We start from the raw sequence: 25,344 nt of genomic DNA, 5'->3' as shown, positions 1-25,344 counted from the left end.
GCATGGTTGAGAGGACAATGCAATTTATGCAAAACATTAACGTAAGTCACTATTGTTTTCGTGAGTTTATTTTGGCAATCTTTACATGATGAGTTCATTTGTACATACACAACGCTTATGATTTTGCTTAAGTTTTATATTTTAAAGGATGAATCCAAAGTGTTTGACAAATTCTCTTAACCAAGTTTGGTATCATACAACACACTACTAGCAAAATATGCTTAGCAGGGCTATGCGGAGGAAACATTATGACTTTTTAGACTACTCCAAGGAGTGGATGGGAATGAAAATGCATTTTATTTTGTGACCAACTTATAATATCTTGTCTTCATTTTTGCTTGCTTTGCTTTGCACCCTTTCTTGGATTTTCCTCTTTTCCTTGGATCTAAATCCTTGTGATATGTTGAATCAAGTAAAATCAAACCTCAATTAAATTACAAACAATGTCATAAAAATATGTCATTTGGATGGTATCCATTGCATATAGTACAAAGAGGCCAAAGTGAGAACAAAATATATAGGAAAAAGTGCAAATTATGCAATTTTCACCATTATGATTTCGCACTGGACACTTTGAATTACATGTGAAATAATATGAATCACACATGCCAATGTAAACAAACAATCATAAATTAATTAATGAATACTTAATATCTTACCAACAAGCTTAAAATTCCATGAGTATCATGCTTGTAATGAATACTCAAACTCTTACCCACAAGTTAAAAATTCCATGAGTAGAATTCATTTTTTTATCTAAAATGAACATCAACAAATAATTGATAATGTCAATAAACATAATAGTAAAAGTAGAAAGAGTGAGATGGGTATAAAAGGAACCATCAATAATTAGGAAGAAGCTATACATGGAAAATGATCCCAACTACCATGATTAGTGTGAAGATATGTATGTCTATGAAGGATCCATCAATTTACCATGAAGTTATATAGGTTTTAAGGGAACCATCATGATTAGAATGAAGCTATATAGAATTGTAAAGGAGTCATCATATTCAATATGAAGTGATATAATTTTATTATGGAGTCCTCAACAAAGAGTGATACATGAAGTTATATAATTTTATTATGGAGTCCTCAACAAAGAGTGATACATGAAGTTATATAATTTTATTATGGAGTCCTCAACAAAGAGTGATTGGGAGTTTTCAAGGAGCTTTCAACAAAAAGTGATGAGGGTAAAAATGACCCATTAACACTCTAGTCCTATAAGAAATAGGCTCCCTATTAAAAAAAAAATTGTGTAGAGAAATTGGTTAGATCCAACTTACTTTGGAGCTTGGATATGCTTGAAACATAAAAAAAATCTTCTAAATAGCTAAATGTATATGTATCTATAATGAAACGAAAAATCTACACAATTTATATAGGAGGGCATGCGTAAATTAGAGATTTTTTTTAATATTTAATTATATTTTCATCACTAGATCAGTATATTGTATATTTAAAAAAAGTTTATCAATATTAGATACATATAAATTTTGTACAATTTTTAATAATTTAATATTAAAAATAGTATACACAAGCTATACATATAAACTATAGTAAATTAAATATATTATTGAGATATCAAGTAGCAACTTATGTTCATAAATAAACAATCTAGAAGTTTGACATTCATAGACTAGTACATTAAATGATTTTTTCATGTTACTAATAGTATATCTTGTCAACTATAATTCCTTTATTTAACATAGACTTTATAATTTCTACACTATATACCTTTAACATGAGAACAATTGTGCATTTAAGTTCACTATCTTATTGTTTCAATATGTATTGAATGAATAAATGAATAAGAAAAATACTCTTTCAAAATTCATTTGATACAAGAAAAGGGAGTTTATCAACTACAAACTATTCAAAATTGAAATTGTTACAAATATTTCCTTCAACTAATTATAATGAAATATATAATACAAATATTTTTAAAATTATAAGATAAATTGTATGTACTTAAAAATTCTATTACAATGTTTTATAGACAATAAATAATATACCTCTTTGAATGTTAACTTAGTTGTACTTTTCTATAAATGTAACTCTTGCATCGCCTTCTGGTGCAAGTGCCAGTTGAGATAGGTAGTAGTAACTTGTCTCATGCCTTAGCAAGTTTTGACAAAAGCACAAAGCTATGCCGCCCTAGAGGCCAACCAAATAATTTTGGTCAAAACATGTTTAACCGAAATCATTTTGGAAACCATGTGATCCCCAAAGATTCACACGTGGCACCTAATGGAACATAGGTTTCTGTTGTAATAGATTTGGCCAAAACTGTTTTGATCGAAATGATTTCAAATGGATTTGAATAATATATAAGTATTCACATCTTATTTCAAATGGTTTTGGTCGAAAGGGATTTGGCTAAACCTAGTTCAATCGAACATGTTTTGGCTGAAACAATCTATGTGGCACTCGATGTGGCAGCCAAACCATTTTTCCCGCAATTCTTAATTTTTTCACTTCTGCTATATTTTTCTTTAGGCAGAATTTTTTTTTATAAAAATCTAAAAATACCCTTTTGCAGAGCTCAAAGTCTAGAATCTAGACATTTTTTTTTTATGTTTTGATTAATTTTAATATGTTTTAGTTTTTAAATATTGCAAGTTTTTTAAGTTTAAGAAGAGGTTGATTTGAAATGAAAAAAAAACAAAAATTAAATGATATTAAAATATATAATAAAATATATTTTTCACTAGATGAGACAATTTTCTCCGAAAGGGTATAATTTATTTTTTGATAATGATTAACATAATAGATGAAAGGTGATGTTGAATGAAAACAATCAAATTCTGCTATGTCAGACTTTAGAATGTTATTAGGAGAAAAATATACATCAAAATTCAATATTCTTTTTTGTTAGAACTACTTATATATGTTACCTATTTGGAAAATTAAAATTAGGAAATTATAAGTCTTGTTTCATCTTTTTTGGTGACGTCGACTAGAACCCCTGATTTTCAACATTTTTCAACAATAAAAAAATTGTCTTTAATTATAAATAAAATTATCAATATTAAAAAATTAAAAAATATAAGAAATAAGAAACATACACTTAATTAATATTTCTAAATTTCATCAATTTACATCATTTTAAAATTCAATTTACAAATGTCACTTTTATGCAATCAAAGTTAAACAGTTTTAGTTGTGTTGACCAGTTCCTTTATAAAAGAATGACACAAGTTTGTGCTTTTACCCATTTTATATCTCAACCCTTGACTTCTAGATTCAATATCTTATATATAATTAAATATTAAATCTTTTTATTCTTGAAAACACGTATAACTTACCATTACTGAGAAAGAAAACTTTACAATAAAAAAGCCTAAGGAAATCATTAGTGCAAGTTGTCTACTCGTAGATAGAATAATATTTAAAATGAAATCTTCAATCAAATATTTCCACCACAAAAATAAAATCTGACCATATGAAACTTCATTAAATATGGGTTGAGGTAAAGTCTCTACAACCTAGTCTAAAATGTTGTCTTTTAGTCCAACAAATCCAATTCTAGAAAATTGGGTTTTATAATTTATACCATAAAAACTAGAAGAATAAAATATATCACTAAAATTATAATATATTAAACACAATTTTTAGTTCATACAATATATGAGAACCTAGACTGAACACTATTACAAAGTAAGAAAATAAATACATTAGTAGCTTATAGGCCACTATAGAAGGGCATCAATTCCAAATTTAGAGCCTTTCCAAGAAACACCTTTATTACAAGATAACCAAGCAGTAATAGCATTGACAGCCAAAAGCTACTTAATTATTGCAATAGGTAACAGAGCTTGTCTGAGAAAAATCCCATATTTTCTAAAAAAGGAATTGTAATATAGAGATACAAAAAGAACAAATTTATAAAGTATAAACCATCACAAAAATTTTACTAAATGGAAAGAGAAAAGAAAAGATTATCTTGCAACATGTATTAATAAAGGGAAACAACTATTACATACAAAAAAATAAATAATGCATAGTCTTTAAGAACATAAATGTATTTAACAATTAGCACCCAAATATAGAAATGAATGTAAAAACAAAAAGAGCTTGACATGTGTTTCTTAAGGGTTGTCAACATGGAATTAAACATTAGCATTTTCAATCTCCCCCTTAATGCTCAATGATCGTAGACCCATCTTTAGTCTTAACTTTTCAAAACTCTTGAAATTTCTTTGGTGAGTATATAAGTAATGTGATCACTAGTTTTGCAAAAAATTAATTCAATATTTTCCTTAGCGAGAATGATTCTAATAAAATGATATCTAACAAATATCAATATATTTTTGTAAGACCTTGCCAAGAAACCCTAGAGAAAACAACTAAGCTTCTAGAAAAAGAGTGAAATATTTTTCTTTTGAGCATTAATCAAACACTTTATTCATTTAAAACATAAGATTAAGTTAAATTGCACAAGCAAAAGACAACTATTAACATTTCCCCTAAGGTTTTCTTAACCTGGTTACTTAATCTAACTATACACCATTTAAGGAAATTAAACTAACTAAAGATAACATTTAATGCATTCATGCACATAAGCAAATATAAATAACTAAAGTAATTCATTTAAGCAAGATAATAATTTATACAATTCCATTAAATAACATAAATATTACTAAAACCAATGTTACATTTAATTGTATATATCCAATTTTTTCAATAACAAAAATAGATCTACCATCTAATACTCATCCCATATACACCAAGTTTACATCATGATTACATCATAATTATAACATGGTTACATCATTTGACATGTAGGCATGAATATACATAGGTTACATCTGAAACACATAAATACAACATGGTAGATGCATAAAGGCAACAACTGCTGAGTTGAACAAATCCACAAGAGAAAGATGAAACAAGTATGAAGTGAATCCATGCAAGACCGATACAAAATCTTAGATGGAAAAAGTGTAGTGTCCCTCCTAGACTCACATTTTGATTTATGCTTCAAGATAGACCTGTTTAGACATATGGATGATGTTTTGATGATTACTTATGACTCTATTTCTATTCAAATGATATTGATGATGCTAGATACCTTATATGGACATATGTTATTTGATGATTCATGAGAGTGATGATACATTCTAGATTACTTGATGGATGGATATACATTGGATGGATTATATGCTCTTGATATTCCTATGTGGACTATATTATTTATGATGTTATGATGGTTCTAACCCCTATTTCATAACTATGGTTTCATGTGATGTATTGATATTGTTATTGTGTGATTGTCTTCATGAAAGGGATGATGCCTTATCACTCGTTGTGAGCATGATATGGTGTTGTGATTCTCTTTTCAATTGCATATTTATCCTGATGGACATATGTTACATATTTATCGTATTGTGTGTGATGGTAGTTGCAGAATTGTTGGTGTCGGACATTGACTCCATCTAGTCACACAGGTTTTACCATGTCCTATCCCAATTATTTATTGTTGAGGTTTACATTTATTTAATTGAGATTAATTTAATTAATCTATTTGATCTATTCGATTTATTGATTAATGATCTATTTATTATTTATTTATTTACTATTTTAATTTGTTTGGTAATTAATTTATCATTGAGATTAATTTATTTGATTCGATATTAATTGAGTTTTATTATTATTATTTAAATTGTTTATTTAATTATCTATTATTATTTAAAAATATTTTCTATAATTATATTACTACATTAATATCATTTGTATAAATGGATATAATATAAAGTTTACCTATACTTCTATTTAATTAGTTATTTTCGAATGGGTAAGTAAATAATATTTATTTCAAATCTTCCATAAAAGGTATAATATATTGATTCTCTGAATTTTTTGATTGGTCAGAATTTTTGTATAGTTTGAGGTTTGATTTCTTATTTATTTGATCTTTCTAGAATGATATCGGTATACCCATTCGACATAATTTTGATTTGCAAATTTGTAAATAATTTTGGATCTTGGATTGAAGATTAGATAGCTTGGTTGCTGGATTGATATTTTTCTTCATCAAATTTTCCATTGGGTTGGATTACATTTTCGAGGTTGGAGCTCTTGTCTCTTTCTCTGCAAATTTCATTTTGGAATGGCTAGTCTACATAGTGCCTATTAAAAGATTATTTTGGGATTTGGATTGAACTTTAGAGAATTTAATATGTGTTGAGGAAGAGGTTTATTAATTTTTGGAATTTTATTTTATTGCTTGATTTCAAGATTCTGGAAATGTGATTGGCAGAAATGTTTAATTTTCCTTTTTCTTTTATCTATGGTTTTTATGCTTCCATCTCCCTGTGATTTAGATGACTTAGTGTCATTGAAATGGTGTTAGATTTTACTCTTATATATGCTTTCTACATCTCCTTTTTTACAGTGTTGAATTTGTGATTTTTTGGGTCTCCTGTAGCTTGTTAGGAGTTGTTTTGTTTTCACTATGACTTGCATTTTTGGAAAAATACAATTTGTGAAGGTTTGGAGATGTGTACGAGGCTTGGAATATCCCTAGTTATGCATCCTTGTAGCTATTGTAGTTTTATTAAGTCTCCCCTTGTTGATGTGCAAACATTTTGTCAATCTGAGTACTTTTAGAGAGTGTATGTGACTATCAAAGGATGATTATTCTTGTTGTGATTATGTAATTACTTATTTTGTGTTTCCCTTATGATTTTAAAATCTCTCAAACCTTTTGGGAGTTCTCTTGGATCATTTGTGAGCTCTTGTGCAGACTCGGACAAGTGCACTTTTCCTTCATTTTATGTAGTTTAACAAAAAATGCTATTTTATCAACCCAAAATGCTAAAACCAATTCACCCAAAACACCATTCTAACTACCCAAAATGCCATTATATGTACTAAGGGTGCTAATCTAGAAACTAGGAGTGCTAATCTGCTCCAGAGGTGCAAGAAATGACGGTTTGATTTGTTTGAGTGATTTCCAGATGTGGTGCATTTCCCAGAGGTATTTTTTGATGGTATTGAGCTTCTTTGAGTTATATATGGTGTTATTCGATCTTTCATAATGGTTTTTGTGCTCCGGTAAGAGGTTGTGTGCCTTAAAGTTGAGGAGGTTGCATATGTGTGTATTGCTCCAGGAAGAGGGAGTAATTCCCTGTTGTTGAGGTATGATATTCCAAGCTCCAATGGTTTGCATATTACCTCATTGTTGAGGATTCTAAATGGTTGTGTAATTATGCACCAGTTAATTGATTTATATGCTTTGGTAAAGGTTATTGCCTTGTTTGTGGCCTTATGTATCTTATTATGTCCAAAATATTCTTAATAATGTTATGATTATTTTATGTCACTTGTGAGCCTTCATTATGTGATGTGATTTTGATGTATTTTCAACCCTAAGGTTTTGGCATATAGATAGGGGGAGTGGGCTTTCATGCGATGACCAGGGTCAAGTGAATATGTTACTTTGAAGCTAGACCACTAGAGCACATCGAAATTTTTCTTAATATAATCAAGTGATAACAATAACAATTAATTGATTGGGTTGCGATTCACATTAAGATAACAATAACTGGATTGAGGCCTTTGAGATAGCAATCTAATTTCCCTCATTCTCACATAGGTTGAGATGGGTCCACATGTCTACCAGGGATTATTTTTAGCCTTTTATGGGAGAGTAGCTTGTATGTATATTAGGAGTATGGATTACTCTTCTTTGTGAGGATAGCATGCATGACCACTATGGGTGTGGATTTATCCTCTTTGTGGGGATAGCATGTAGTGACATGTCTATCATGGTTTGGATTTGTTCCCTTCTAAGTGAGGATAGTATGTGATGACACTCCACCCCTACCTATGACCATGGTCCTTATACCTTGATTTGTGTTATGCCTCTGGGATAGTTTTATTAGTTAGTTGTCATACTTCAGCCTTGTGTTATGATAAATATCTTGATTCTTGTTTTATCATGTGGTTGTTTTGTTTAATCCCTTGGTTGTTAGGTGTCAACCTAGGTCTCGAGTGTGAGTCAAAACCTCATGTCATCTCATAGCATAGGGGGTGGTTCCTATATGGTTCCACATGGTCAGGTGGATTGATGCCTTCTTCCATTGGGATGTTCTTCATTGGTTCTAGTGTGCATGGCTATGGATTCTATGATTCATCATGATGTGAGAAGACTTGTAGTTGATTTCTATGTATTTGGGATAACATTGTATTCATGATAATGTTGTAAATGTAAAAGAAGATTATGTAATCTTGTATTTATAATATTATGTAATATGATGTTGTAAAGACTATGATCTTGGATTGTAATAAGATGATATAATATCATATAGTTTATGTTGAGGAAATTTTCACTAAGTTCAAGATTGAGTTAGACTTGTTATATGTAAACCTATATGAAATCATGTTTTTAAAAAGTTAACACTTGCTCTTATGATTCATGTACATGCATATGAATAGTAATCTTGATGATATGTAGCATAATTCTTAAGGAAATGATCTGGTCCTATTCATAGAAATGGATATATAGATTCATTATGTGTTAAATTAATGATGTAAGAATGGTAATTAGAAACATTTGGTTTGGTGTTGTAAAGGAACTTAGAGATTGAGGATGAATGGAAAGTATAATAGTATGAAGATGTTATTCAATAAGTAGTGACATTGAGATACCCTTGGGGAATGGATGTTATGTTATCTTATTTCTGCTTGCGTTATATGATACTATTGTCATGTTTATGATATCCTATGTATTATTGTAGATAGTAAATGATGCATTTGGTATGCTTATGATAGTTTTTCATAGTTGTATATGTTGACTAGTAGATATTTTTTTTTAAAAATTCTCTATTTGTGGTTAGATTATGTTTATTTCTCTAGTGTATTTTGGTGGGCCTTACATCTGGTATTAGAGCCCATTTTCATACATTGGGTACTCTAGTTTCACATGATCCTATTGTACATATTAGCACTTAGAATGGGGTATCACAACTATTGGCAACAATAATGAAGGAAAATTGAGAGGGTAGGGGGGATGAATCAGTCCTTCATTATTGTTTCCAACAATTGGTATCAAAGATAGATCCTCCAAAAGAATCTTAACCACTTGAGGAGATCTGGGATGAAAACTATCTTTAAGAAGGACAATATGAGATTTGATGAAAGTAACTATGCTATATGGAAGAACCGGATGGAGGTGCACTTGAGATGTCTTGGAGAAGATCATTGGAAGATTACACATGATGCCTATTTTGCTCCTTAGAATGGACCAGTTGCTGCTCCTGAAATCAATGATGTTGAAAGTAACATCAAAGCGAAGGAAGCATTTCTTAGTGCCTTGACTGATTTAGAGATGACAAATGTAATGGGACTTCAGACCGCACATGAGATTAGGAGAATCTTGAGACCTTGTATGAAGGATACAACCAGGTGAAAGTTGCTAAGTTGCAAATTTTGAAAGAAAAGTGTGAGATATTTAAGAGAGGAGAAGATGAGAACATACACTCTTTTATGGCTAAGGTAAATGGCCTTGTCCTAGGTATTAGATGTGTCAGTATAACCCTTTATGAAGATGAAATTGTTGCTAAGGTGTTGAGATCATTACCTCCTGCTTACAAACAGAAGGTAGCATCTATTGATGAAATTCAGAGTGTGACTAGAGTGACAAGAGATATGTTGGTTGGAAAGATTACTGCTTTTAAGCTGAGTGAGTCTAGATAATCACATGGAAATTTTGAGACAAAATTTAGAGCATCAACATCTCAATTCAAAAAGAAGAATTATGATCCTGATGACTACACAATATCTAGATATGAAAGAGAGAGAGGACAGATGGAAGAGCAAGAAAAAGAGTTGGATGAGCTTGAAGCATTGATTGCCTGGAGATTGCCTAAAGGAGCTAGTAAGTGTGATGAAAAATTGCCTTTAAAATGTTTCTCTTGTAATAAGATAGGACATTTTGCTTTTAGATGCCTGAAGAGAATGGCTAAATATGACATGGATGATATAAATGATAGATAATGAGAAGCATGAGAAGTATGATAAGATTTACAATTCTAACCAAAAGTTTAGAAATTAGAAGAACTGTTTGTTAGGATTAATGATAGTCCCAAAGATACTGAGAGGTAGGGGGGTGAATCAGTATCTAACCGGATAACAAAATATTTAACCTTATTATGTATTTTGCATTTCAAAACAGTGTACCGGTAAATAAGAATTAATGCAGTAAACAGGAACAATAAAGACAACATAGAAAACACACCATAACACAAGATGTTTAATGAGGAAACCTGGTGTGGGAAAAGCCTCGGTGGGATTTGTGACCCACAATAATCACTCACTAGCCAATGAATAAATATTACTTACAATGAGGGGCCTGCACATACAAGAAGGCCAATTGCCTAGACCTCACTGCTTAGTCTACAAAATAGAAGTCTCACTAACTTACAAAATGGATTATGAAAATCCAAAACAATGTACTACTTCAAATTAGCATCAACTATGCTAGGTTTAGTATTGGTTTAAGCTCATAATATAACCATAAACCTTATACAAAATTTGTCCTATGCATTCGCATATATCTTCCTTATTATTCGCTCATTCCTATTCCATCTCTTCTATATCAAAATTATTTAAAAGAAATCATACATATATGAGTCTATTACAATATGCCATGTCAACTTTACAAAAGATAATTACACTTAAATACAATAAAAAAAAGTTTATTCCTATCGGCTGGGGTGCTGATATGCATTGTTGCTGCTGTTGGTGTAGTGTCTGTCGGTGCCAGTGCCGGTGCCTGTCGGTGGTTTACCAGATGAATTTTACAAGGTTACCTGAAGGTTTCCAGTAGGTTTCCATCAATGACAACACCATCAATTCTCACTAGAGTGTATAATTCCAACAATCTCCCCCTCTGGCATTGATGGCAACACTCATGAGAAAAATCCAAAAACTGTTTCGAAAAAGTGAAGTCTAAAAATTTACCAAAAAGATGTGCTCCCCCTGAGTAGATGATCTCCTCTGAATGATCATTTTTTTCTGTCCACTACTCCCCCTTTGACATCAATGACAAAGGTTCTCAAAAATTGTCAAACTAGTGCAAAATTTCACCTTAAGGTTTGTAACCGGTTGGTTACAATCTAAAATATATCAGCCAAAACCAGGTTTAAACTTTGCATGAATATTTTTCTATCATTCATGGTTGCCTCACTTCATTGAATCGTGTCAGTGAGATGATGCATATGCTCTTTCGGTGATATTTCTCCTTGAATTAATGCTTTAGAGATCTCATTTATCAAAGAGATAAGAGTATCCAACTGAGGACTAAGTTTATACTTAAGCTCTCTAACATTTCCCTCGATCCTTGTTTTTTCCTTCTCAAATTTCTACAATTTTTCCTGAAATCCTTCTATTTCTTGCTCAATAATTGATATAGGTTCAGATGAACCAATAATGTTATCATCTATATCATCAATTTCATTCTGTACTTTGCTTATTGATTTTTCAATGTCCTGGGTCAACATATGTGGCTTGCATGTTTCTCTATACAGCTCCTTATACTCCAAAATTGTTGTATTTAGTGCCGATAAAAGTGTGTTAATATGTTCAGTGCACTTCTTTATTGTCTCCTCAAAGAATTTTTCCTTTTCTTTTCCCATTTTCTCTTTGAATGTATCCTCATTTACTTTTATCAATTGTTATTACATTTCTAGCAATAAATTTAGACAATGTGTCTAACTATCCTAAAGAATCCTTTACATGATCTACATTGCATTTTGGTGCAATCATCATAAGAATAGGTATTGTATCATCAATTGCCTTGTAGGTCAATGCATTGTAGTCAGTTATCTTCTTAATAAAGTTGAGAAGTACCTCTGTCACATTAGTAGGTCTAAATTCGAATGTCTGACCAACTTCCTTTATTATTTCAGTGCTTCCAGTATTAGTAACCAATTTTCTTGTATCGACCTCTAGTGGATTTGTCTAATTTTGTGTTCAACCTGTAGGGGTTTGGGTTTCTCAGTGATCACCGGTTTTACTATCTCAATGTGTACTTGTGCCTTTGTCGGTTTTTCTATTGGTTTCTTTGTGTTATCAGCTGTCGGTATCTTTGTCTCTATCGATTTCTCAGTGCCAACATCTATACTACCAGTATTCGTTCCACTATCCAGAGGTTGCTCTGTATGCTTTGTTTTCTTTGTTTGTATTTCAAACTCAACATTTTTTTTTTGGTTGCTCAACAATGTTTCCACTGCCAACAATATCATTTTGTACCTCTGTGTTGTCCTTGTCCACAACAATGTTCACTTCCTAAGTATCAAAATTCATGGTGAATAGAATTTCTGATTCAAGGTTAGTGTCATCCTGTGTTATGTCCACATTTTCAATAGCCGGTGTATCATCAATATGTACTAGTGTACTATCCAAGGGTGGTGGTAAGTTGTCAGTTATTTTGATGTTTGGTATTCCACCAACTTTACCTTTCCCTTTGTCCTTGTCCTTATGATAAACTTTGAATGTTTTCTTAGGTCGGTTTAATTATTCTTTTTTTTCCTTTTCTACAAAAAAGATATCCCATTTAATAGTTGTTTCCTCTGCAATTTCATTTACTCTACCATCCATTAAACTTACTTGCCAGTGACCGCTAGTAAAAACTGATTTGTTAGCTTCACAAATTAATTCATCACTCTCCTCATTCAACCTTAAGTTTCTTGTCCAACTCCACTACTGCAATCCTCTTTGCATCTAACCTTCTATATAGATCATTTGGTAAGTCATCTACCACTTCAATTAACACTTTCTTGTATATGTCTAGATGTAGAATAATATTGTTTTCAACACTTTCCTTTTCAGAATCAGTGAATGTGTTATACAATTTGCTCACATTTGCCAAGTTAACATCATCAGTGATTTCATTCAGTAAGTTATCCAAAGGTGGTATCACCTATTTCTATTTCTTCTTGGGTGTTAACTTCTTTGCCAGTTGTCTTACCGCTTGTTGCTTCCTTCTCAGAGTTCTTGTTTTCTTGGCTGGAGGAGAAGGTACCGGTGAAGGTTTTCTCTTCCTATCAACTCTATTAAATTCAGCAGGTATCTCACTGTCAGATGATGTACCAGCCAGTGAAATATGTGCCTCCAGTTGTAATCCTTCCAGTTCACTTTCCTTTATTCCAGTAAGGTTCATAACATTTTCTTTTATTTCCTTTACCTATTTTGATGCATCTCTTATATACTTTTCTCTTCTCTTCCTTTGTTTCATTGTTTGTACATCACTCTCAATTGTTTTAGCACTACAAAAAACTTTTTCCATTGTTCTCTAGGTGCTTCTAACAGGGCTTTAGTATATGTCTCAATAAAATTCACATCAGCCTCATACCCCATTTCAATTACCTATACAGTTCTAGGAAGAACTGCTTCCATCCATATTTCATCTTTCTTAATCACAAAACAGATTTCCTTATCATATTTATCTACTATACTCTGTGGTAGTCTCTCTCTTGTTTTCATTTTGACTTGGAAAGCTTTGAAATATTTAGTTATATTATTTTCCCTAGTAGTACCCATGTTGGTGGAGGCTTCTTGCAATTGTTTGCCTATCGATATGTCATATCCAAAATCTTTTTGTCTAATACCGGGAATTTGTTTTGAGAAATACAACATAAGGCATACCAAAAGATTACCAAAACCAAATGTCCCTTTCTTTTCACCTTTTATCTTTTTCAAGTTATGTACTAGTTCACACTTCATCCATTCACAGACACCTATTTTTGCATCATTATTTACCATATCATAAGCACTTTTAATGCAAAGACTAGAAACTGAATTAAGTTGGTTTGCATGTGTAGTCCTGTAACCTAAAATCATACTTATGAATCTCACATTGATATCCTTGATGTAATTTACTCTCAAAGATATACTATTAGATGTTGCTCCTATTAAGATCATGGTTGTATTGTTAGGTACCTTCTTTGTCTTGTTTGGTCTGCTTCCGGTTGAGGGTAATACTGTCACTGCCCTAATTGCTTGGTGGGCGAATTTGCAGACTAAATCTAACCAAAGAAATTCTCCATGTGCCCTACTTAGGACAATTCTCACTACTTCCTTTGGAAATTCAGGGATGTTCAAGATTTCCACAAAACCTAAAGTCACAATAACCTTGTGCTCGAGTTTGATATTTCCATTTTCATCACAAATTATGGTTTTAAACATCTTTAACACTTCCATAGAACCTAATTCTTCAATATTGTAGTGAATATAAATCCTAGGGTCTTCAGCATAAGCTACACCTTTAGAAATTTTTGAAAATACGCCTATGGAATCATCTTGCTTAGCTATCTCAGGAATAATTTTTGAAAATGCGCCTATGGAATCATCTTTACAAAATCTCATAGTCATATCTTGCATTTAATTCCTCATAGTCATTTTTCCTTGCCTGAATTTGTTCACAAGCTCATTAAGAGTTTCCTTTTCATCATTGTCATTCTGCATATTCTCATGAAGTTATTTTCTCTTATTTCTAGCAATAGTAAGATTTACCTAAAGTCCTTGAATGAATTCTTGTGCAGTCCTTAGATCATCTTCAAGTTTGATATTCTTCAACTTCTCTGAATCATAGTCTAGAAGAGCTCCTTCCAATTGCTTTCTTAAGTTCTCCATCTGTACTGGTGTTAGGATTTTGAAAATAGAGGACCAGGCTCTGATACCAATTGTTAGGATTAATGACAGTCCCAAAGATACTGAGAGACGGAGGTGAATCAGTATCTAATCAGTTAGAAAAATATTTAACCTTATTAAGTATTTTGCATTCCAAAATAGTGTATCGTAAATAAGAATTAATGTAGTAAACAGGAACAATGAAGACAACATAGAAAACACACCATAACACAAGATGTTTAACAAGGAAACCCAGTGTGGGAAAAACCTTAGTGGGATTTATGACCCACAATATTCACTCACTAGCCAATGAATAAATATTACTTACAATGAGGGGCCTGCATATGCATGAAGGCCAACTATGTAGAGCTCACTACTCAGTCTACAAAATAGAAGTCTCACTAACTTACAAAATGGATTATGAAAATCCAATACAATGTATTGCTTCAAATCAGCATCAACTATGCCAGGTTTAGTATCGGTTTAAGCTCATACTATAATCATAAATATTAGACAAAATCTGTCCTATGCATTTGCATATATCTTCCTTATTATTCACTCATTCCTATTCCATCTCTTCTATATCAAAATGATTTACAAGAACTTATACATATATGAGTCTATTACAATATGCCATGTCGGCTTTACATAATAAAATTACAATTAAATACAATAATCAAAAGTTTATTCATGTTGGTTGGGGTGCCAATATGCATTGTTGCTGCTGCCAGTGAAGTTTGCCGGTGCCAGTGCCTGCTGGTGGTTTACTAGATGAATGCCACAAAGTTACCTGAAGGTTGTCAATAGGTTGCCATCAATGAAAACAACATCAATTCTCACTAGAGTGTAGAATGCCAACATTGTTATTATGTTGCTGATGAAGGTCTTACAGATGAAGAATCAGAAGGATATGAAGTTGTATATCTTGTCATTAAGGAAGATAGACCGGTACCTTTTGATTCCACTAGCTATACTATTGAGGAGAAAGCTTTAGCTGCTAAAGTTCAAGAAAGAGATGAATGGGTGATTGACAACGGTTGTTCACATCATATGACTAGTGATAAAATAAAATTTGTGAGTATCAAAAGATATGATGGTGGAATAGGAAGATTTGGAGATGGCAAAGCTTGTGTGATCTGTGGTGGAGATTCTATATCCTTTGATGGTAAGAATAATAATGATAATGTCTTGTATGTTGAAGGTTTGAAGCATAATCTTTTGAGTGATGGACAAATGGTTGATAAAGGTTATGATCTACAATTCAAGAATGGAAAATGCAAAATCCTAATTGCCTTTGTTATAGAGATTGCATTTGGAACTAAGACTGAAGATAACATTTTTCACTTGAATGTTGGTGAGAAAAGTAGTTTGATTACTTAGATTGATGAAAATTGGTTGTGGCATAGGATAATATGTCATGTTAATTTTGATTCAATGATTAAGATTAGTTCTACACAAGCTATTAAAGATCTACCTAAGATTGTTAAGCGTGCTAATCTGGTATGTAAAGAATGTCAGTTGGGTAAATAAACAAGAATTTCTTTCAAGAAAAAATAGTATACATATGATGGACTGCTAGATCTTGTGCATAATGACTTCTGTGGACCTACAAATGTTAGAAGTGTGCAGGGAGATAGATACTTTATGTTGCTAATTGATGACTATTCTAGAATGATGTGGGTTGTCTTTTTGAAGGAGAAATCAAAAGCATTGGATAAATTCAATATATTCAAAGCAAAGGCAGAGACTAAGTTTGGATTGAAGGTGAAATATCTAAGATTTGACAAAGCTAGAGAATTTTATTCTAGTGAGTTTAATTCATTCTGTAAGAAGCATTGGATTAGAAGATAACTATATGCTCCTAGAACCCCTCGGCAAAATTGAGTTGTTGAAAGGAAGAACATAACTATCTTTGATGTTGCAAGGACTATATTCATTGAAGCAAATGTTTCAAAGATCTACTAAAGAGAATCTATTATCATTATTGTTTACACATTCAACAAAGTTCATATTAAAGGTGATACCGATAAGACCCCTTATGAGTTATGGTTTGGTCATGTTCCTATTGTGAGATATTTCAAAGTATTTGGTAGAAAATGTTAAATCAAGAGAGATGAGGATATAGGAAAGTTTGATGCTAGAAGTGATGAAGGAATTTTCTTGGGACATTCTACAAAGAGAAAGATAGTAGAAAGTGCAAATGTGAAAGTGGATGAGAACCTTAGGAAAGAGATCATGACATGTGGATATGATGATGGTCATCATATTGTTCTAAACCTTATTCAAACTGAAGAGACAAAGTAGAATGATTCAGTAGAGACTGTTAATCTAGATGTTGTTCCTTCCTATGAAGAAGTGCAAGAACATAAGAATCAGAACAATCAGAAGACCCCGAAGTATTAAGATTGAATCATTCTGAAAATTAGATTATTGGGGATAAAAATAAAGGTGTGATGATTAGAAGAAGATTAGTTGTTGAAGAAGTATGTTTGATTTCTAAAGGTTAACCTAAGGATGTTGTTCAAGCTTGTAAATATGAAAATTGGATGAGAGCTATGGAAAAGGAATTAGATCAGATTGAAAAGAACGATACATGGGAGCTTGTACCTAGACGTAAAGATAATAATCTAATTGGTACTAAATAGGTATTAAAAAACAAATTAAATGAGGTCAGTGAAGTTGTTAGAAATAAAGCTAGATTATTTTACAAAGGATATTCACAGAAAGAAGGAATTGACTATGAGGAGACCTTATCTCCAGTAGCTAGACTTGAAGCTTGTAGACTGTTGCTTGCATATGCTACTTATAAAGATTTCAATGTATGCCTGATGGATGTCAAATCTGCCCTTTTGAATGTTGATCATGAGGAAGAAGTATACATTGAGAAACCTGGTGGATTTTTATTATTAGATGATGCATACATGGTATGCAAGCTTAAGAAAGCTCTTTATGGATTGAAACAAGCCCCTAGAGCCTTGTATGCTAGATTAGATAAATATTTGTTGAAATTGGGACTTAATAAAGGTGTTGCTGATAGTAATTTGTACTTTAGGATTGAGAATGATAACATCTCGATTGTTGAAGTCTTTGTCGATTATATTATCTTTGGAGGAGAAGATGACCTGAGCATGAAGTTTGTTAGTGATATGCAAAAAAAATTTGAGATGTCTATGATTGGAGAGATGAAAATTTACTTAGGTTTGTATATGTATATCTCAAACTAAATATGTGAAGGAATTGCTAAAGAAGTTTGGATTGGATGACTCCAAACCTATTGGAACTCCTATGGTGACTGGTTGTATATTGTCTAAGAATGATGAATCTCAAAAGCTAATCATAGTTTGTAAATATATATGGTTGGTGGACTGCTATGTCTTACTCAAACTAGATCGAACATTATGCATACTGTGTGTATGGGTGCTAGCTATCAAGCTGATCCAAAAGAGAGTCATGTCACTCATGGGAAGAGGATATTTAGATACTTGAAGGGAACTGTGGACTATGGTTTGTGGTATTAAAGGAATTATGATTTCATGCTATGTGCTTACACTGATGTTTATTGGGTTGCTGATGTTGATGATCGGAAGAGAAGTACAAGTGGAGCATTCTTCTTGGGTAAGAAGTTGGTTTCATGGGCTAGTAAGAAACAAGATTCAGTTTCCTTATCTATTATTGAAGCTAAGTACATTGATGCTGCTAATAATTACACTGAGGCAGTTTGGATGAAGCAAATGTTGAAGGCTATTAGAGTTATCTATGATGAGCCTACTATCATATACTATTATAATTAAAGTTCTATTAACATGTCAAATAATCATGTGCAACATTTAAAGACTAAACATGTGTCAATCAAATATCATTACTTGAGAGAACAAGTTAGTGAAGAGAAAGTAATGTTGGAGTATGTATCTACAAAGGAACAAATTGCTGATATTTTCACTAAGCCTTTTCCTATAGAGACATTTGTCTATTTGAGAGACAAGTTAGGGGTATCTACCCCTCCTGATGAGAACTAGATGCATTGAGTTGTATCAAACTGGTGAATTTGAGAGACTTATCTTTTTATCTGGATTGGTGAGTTGGTGTTGCTCCTTTGGTGGAGTAGTCTATGTTTTAGGGGGAGAGATTCCTGAGATTCATGTTTTTGTTTAGGGAGAGAGAGTTTTCTTTTCTATTTTGAGGATCTTAGACATTGATGTCAAAGGGGGAGAGAGATCATGTGAAAAAATTCTTTATCTATCTTGATCTTTGGGGTAGTTTGCTGGAGATGTCTTCTTTCTTTGCATTGATTGTTTTTCACATTCATATGTTGCCATCCATGCCAAAGGGGGAGATTATTGGAGTTTGTTGGTCATTGTTTCTACTAGGATATTTTTTTATCATTTATGTCAACATATTCCTATGATTTTCTCTAGTGATTGTAGATTGGAAAGATCTTATGATCTATTTTGCAGTTTTGTTTTGTTGTGTTGGTGCTTTACAGAGTTCAGTATTTCCTCCAGTATATTCCGGTGTGATCTGATATTGAGCTGAGATTTCAGGATATTTTTGGGGATGGTATTGTGTATCTTCATTTCAAATGGATCATTTTTTAGTTAACCACAAGTTATCTTTCTTCGTGACAGTTGCTGATTGGTTGTGTTCTTGAGTTTTCACATGTTCATTGATGAAGATTTGATAAATAGAGTTGGTGCAGTTGTTATTGATGATTCTAACATGCTTGCTAGTATTTCCTAATCATGTCCTATTTGTTTTGATGATCCTCATTGATCATTGTCTGAGCTATTGGTGGTTTTCATGAACTGGTGATGATTTTCGTGTTATCCGGCTTTCCTGGTGGTGTAGCGTGTTACGATTGATATTGGCATGATTTTCGATGGAGTTGAGCATTTAGGAATTTGAATTACGTCCATGTTATGTCATGTAAATCATTATATTGGTCTTTGGTCGATCTTTGTATTATGTGATGTCATTTTGTAACTGTGAGTTAAGGGTTTAGTCGACCTTGTTGTGAAGGTTGATGAATTGTATATATAGGTGACATTGTCATGTATTTTGGATATAGAAGTTGTGTTTGCATTATTAGAAAGAGAGGTGTGTGTGAAAACAAGGATTCATCCTTAAGTATTGTGATTGAGTAGAGATTGGTGTTGCAGGGCAGACATTTGTGCTTAACTAGAACTATAATCAGGCATTTGGAGATGTTATTCTTTTAGTTCATTCCTTCTAGATTGTAGTCCAAATCTTATTTTAAGAGTGAGACTTCCCTGAGGGTTGTAGCATTCTGGTTCATTGTATTTGAGTAGTGAGCTTTAGGCAGTGTTCCTGAATGCTTGCACACTCCCCATTCTAATATTTTCACATACTATTATAGAGTACCATCTTATTGTGGATAGATTCCCACTGTGGTTTTTCTCTTAATTAGGCTTTCCATGTCAAATCTTGGTGTTGTGTGCTGTGCTTGGAATTTACTTATCTTTTTTACTACTAGAATTTATTAGATATGTATCTATGATTAAGTTTGTCAATCTAGTGAAGACTGATTCACCCCCCCTCTCAGTCTTCCTTCATTGTTGTTGCCAACACTAGTGGTTTATCCTTTTTTGTTATTTTTCTTGCATTTTTGGTCCTAGCTTTAGCTTATAGCCTCTTTTGCATTTTGGTTGGACAAGATGCCTACTAGAGGTAGATTTCATGGATGTGGTTGTGGTAGTTGTATGGGAAATCGACAGAATCCTCATCCTGAGGTTTCTGAAGAGTCGTGCCATGAGGAGCAATAATAGTAGTATCAACAAGGTGGTGACACAATCCCACAGTTGGTTAATTCACTTTAGAATCTTCTTGAACAATTAGGACTGGGAAATGAGGAGACTCATCAGGAGGAGTCTCATCAGTTGTGTCATTAGGAAAGAGAGTGCTCATGTTCACCTCAGAGGAGAGTTGAGTTGGATCTAGATGCCAGTGCAGCTATTCACATGAGAGATATTTTGTAGGCTTGTCCTCCTAATTTTGATGGTTCTAGCAGTGGCATGGAAGTAGAAACTTGGTTGTTGTATTTGGATAGGTTTTTTTCTATGCACCCGTATAGCAGTAACACCAAGGTGAGGTTTTTTGTAAGTCAGTAAGATGTCCCTTTGTGATGAGCAGTGCGCTCTATGTGGTTGGCCTGATTGCAAGTGCAATCCCTATTGTAATTATTTCACATACTGTTACAAAATTTGTATCTGATTATGGGTAGGGTTTCCCACCATGGTTTTTCCTTTTACTGAGTTTTCCATGTCAAAAATATTGGTGTTGTGTGTACTGTATTTTCATGTTTTATTTCTCATTGTGTTTATTTCTTTGTGCTCCAGTTCAAAGGTTTTGATAAGCAATAGTTCTGATTTATGTTAGTAAACTGATTCACCCCCCCTCTCAGTTTACTTCAGGTATCAAATCTTTCTAACAATTGGTATCAAAGAAAAGTCCTCTCTACAAAAGCTTAAACACTTGAGGAGATCTGATGGTATTAGCATCAAGTTCTACCTTGAATCCCTATCAAAAGGAGAGTCCCATATTTGATGGTACAAATTAAGAAAAATTGAAGGAGTGAATGAAGATTCATCATAACTTGGAGCTGAAGTTTGGGAGATAGTGGAGAAAGGATATATACCTCATGATCCTAATTCTGGAACATTGAAACCAATTGATGAATATAAGAAAGATGAAAATGATGTGAGAGCACAAGAAGCATTGTTAAGTGCCATATCTGATGAAAATTTATTGAATGTCATAGAGTTGGAGAATGCTAAGCAGATCTGGTTGAAACTTGAAACTCTTTATGAAGGTGACCAAGTAGTAAAGATTGCAAAAAATGAAGGTTTCTGGGTAAGATATGAAACTTTGAAGATGGAAGAAGATGAGAAGATTAGTTTTTTCATGGATAGAGTGAATGAGATTGTCATGCGTATCAAATGTTGAAGCGGATTAGTTATTGAGGATGAGATTGTATCAAAGGTTATGAGAGTTCTACCTCTGGTTTACAAGATGAAGGCTACTACAATCAATGAACTCTAGACAATGTCAAGTACCCCTCTAACCAAAGATAGATTGTTTGGGAAATTGATTACTTTTGAGGTTGAAGAATTTGGAGATTAGAGTACTAGTGAAACTAAGACTGCATTTAATGCATCTTCCTCTGATAAGAAGAAGATATATTGGAAAGATATGTATTCTAAAGATTTGGAGGACATTGAGAGAGAAGAAAGAGAAATTGAAGAGCTAGAAGCCTTGATTTCTAGAAGAATTCCTAAAGATTGGTCATTTTGCTTCTAGATGCCCTGAAAGAGCTACTAGGAATCATGAAACATTTGTAAGGAATTATAAGCCTAATCTGGAATATCAGAGAAGACTTAGATTTAGAAGGAATAAGGATAAATCATGCTATTATGCTAGTGATGATGATTCTAGTATTACTGATGATGATGATGATTGTCATTCACATCCCATGACTAGTGACAAGAGAAAATTTATAACACCGCAAGAATTTGATGGTGGACTAGCCAGATTTGGAGACAACAAGGCATGTAGGATCAAAGGCAAAGGAACAATATCATTGGATGGTAAGACTAATACTAATAACATTTATTATGTTGAAGGCTTAAAGCATAGTATTTTAAGTGTAGGTCAGATGGTGGATAGAGGATTTCATTTGCAATTCAAGGATGGAAAATGTAAGATCATCAATAGATCTAGATTGCAAATTGCTTCCAGAACTCAAACCAAGGGAACCATCTTTCATTTGAACTCAGGTGAGAAGAATTGATTGATTTCTCAGATTGATAAAAGTTAGTTATGGCATAAAAGGATGTGTCATGTAAATTTTGATTTTATAGTGAAGATTAGTTCAACACAGGTTGTCAGAGATTTGCCCAAGATTGTTAAGCCTCATAATCCGGTATGTAGAGAATGTCAAATGGGTAAGAAAGTTATAACTTCTTTCAGAAGTATATATGATAAATCTAACAAAATTCTTGATCTTATTCATACTGATCTATGTGGACTGGCAAGGACTAAAATCTTTCAAGGTGATAGATAGTTTATGCTACTTATTGATGATTATTTTAGGATGATGCAGGTATCTTTTTTAAAGAAAAATCTGAAGCTCTTGAGAAATTCAAAATCTTTAAAGCTATCAGTGAGGCTCTCAATACTGTTATATACACTTTCAACAGAGTATACATTAAAGGTGATACTTGTAAGAATCCTTATGAATTATGGTTTGGTCATACTCCTACGGTTAGATATTTTAGAATTTTTAGAAGTCAATGTTACATTAGAAGAGATGATGCAATATGAAATTTTGATCCCAGAAGTGATGAAGGTTTTCTTTTGAGATATTCCACTAAGAGAAAAGCTTATAGATGTCATAACAAAAGATTGAATAGAACAAGTGAAAGCATAAATACTAAAGTGGATGAGCATGGCAATAATCAGATCAGATCAAATGACTATGGACCTAAAGATGAAATTTATCAGACCATAACCGGTAATACAAGAATCAATTCAGAATAGCAAACCAGTGACACCAATAACATCAAAAAATTCAACAATGACAGAGGAACAACAAAATGAGTCAAAAAATCAAGAAAATTCAAAGAGTCCCAAGGATGTGAAACTAAACCATTCTAAAGATCAGATCAATGTAGATAAAAGGAAAGGTGTGATGATTGGAAGAAGATTAGATGTTGAAGAGATATATCTAATTTCTCAAATAGAACTAGAATAATTTATTGAAGCTAGTAATGATAAAAATTGTATAAAAGAAATGGAAGAGGAATTATATCAGATAGAAAAGATTAAGACATGGGAACTAGTTCCTAGACCTAATGACAAGAATATTATTGGAACTAAATGGGCTTTTTAGGAATAAATTGAATGAGGAAGGTTAGGTTGTGAGGAATAAGGGTAGATTGGTTTTCAAAGGTTATTCATAGGAAGAAGGAGTTGATTATGGAGAGACTTATGCCTCGGTTGCAAGAATTGAAGTGGTAAGACTTTTTCTTTCTTATGATGCACACAAGAATTATAAAGTATATCAAATGGATGTCAAATGTGCATTTTTGAATGGAGATCTTGAGGAGGAAGTCTACATTGATCAGCCTAATGGATTTTATTTATCAAAAGGCAAGGACATGGTTTGTAGACTTAAGAAAGCTTTATATGGACTAAAACAAGCCCCTAGAGCATGTTATGTGAGACTAGATAGGTATCTTTCAAAGATTGGTTTCAACAAAGGTAATGTTGATAGTAACTTATCTTACAAAATTGAGCATGATGACATATTGATTATTGAATTCTTTGTGGATGATATCATTTTTGGAGGAGAAGATAGTCTATGCATGAAATTTACTGATTATATGAAGAATGAATTTGAAATGTCTATGATTGGTGAGATGAAATTTTTCTTAGGTTTGTAGATTACTCAGATTAATAAAGGTATTTTCATTTGTCAAACTAAGTATGTGAAGGAGTTAGTTAATAAATTTGGACTTGAGAATTATAAACCTGTCAGTACTCCTATGATAACTAGTTGCAAATTGTCTAAGGATGATGAATCTCCTAAAGTGAATCCAAGGAGATACAAATCAATGATTGGTGCACTGTTGTACCTAACTTATACTAGACCTGATATAATAAATGTTATTTGTATTGCTTCTAGATTTTAGTCAGATCCGAGAAAAAGTCATGATATTATTGTCAAGAGGATATTTAGATATTTGGCAAGTACAACATACTCTAGGTTATTGTATCCAAAGAATGATGACTTCAGATTATGTGCCTATATAGATATGAGATATGGAGGATAGGAAGGGAAGAGAACTATTGGTGGTGCATTCTTTCTTGGAAATAAGTTGGTTTCATGGCTTAGTAAGAAACAATGATGCACTTCATTATCTATTGCTGAAGCGGAATATGTAGCTACTGCTACCAACTGTGCTAAGATTTTATGAATGAAACAGATGTTAAAAGATATAAGGGTAAGTTATGATGAGCCTATTGTTATTCACTATGATAATTCTACTTCTATTGACATGTTAAAGAATCTGGTATTTCATTCCAAATCAAAACAAATTTATATAAGGTATAATTTCTTGAAGGAAAAAGTTGAAGCAAAGGAAGTCAGATTGGTTTATGTGCCTACAAAGGAACAAATTTATGATATTATGACTAAACTATTCCCTAAAGATATATTTGAATATCTCAAAGATCAGTTAGGGGTTACTGACCCTCTGAAATAGACCTAGAGATGTAGGGATGCATCAATCCGGAGAGCTTATCAGATATATTTTTCTAATCTAGGTTGATGAGATGATGCTACTACTTAGGGGGAGTAGTCAATTGTTTGGTTTAGTATTTTTTATTTTGGTATCCATCCTTTGTCATTGATGTCAAAGGTAGAGAAGGTGTTCATGTGAGAAACTGTTAATCTTAGGGGGAGATATATATATATATATATATATATATATATATATATATATATATATATATATATATATATATATATATATATATATATATATATATATATATATATATATATATATATATATATATATATATATATATCAATCTTTTGGTGATTATTGGCATTCCTTGGCACTTGGATATTTTTGAAATTCAGTGTTGCCATCAATGCCAAAGGGGGATATTGTTGGAAATATG

This window comes from Cryptomeria japonica, chromosome 8 (assembly GCF_030272615.1).
Source record: "Cryptomeria japonica chromosome 8, Sugi_1.0, whole genome shotgun sequence".
Classification (NCBI taxonomy): domain Eukaryota; kingdom Viridiplantae; phylum Streptophyta; class Pinopsida; order Cupressales; family Cupressaceae; genus Cryptomeria; species Cryptomeria japonica.
The sequence above is the reverse complement of the archived record's forward strand: the minus strand, read 5'-3'. Positions refer to the sequence as shown.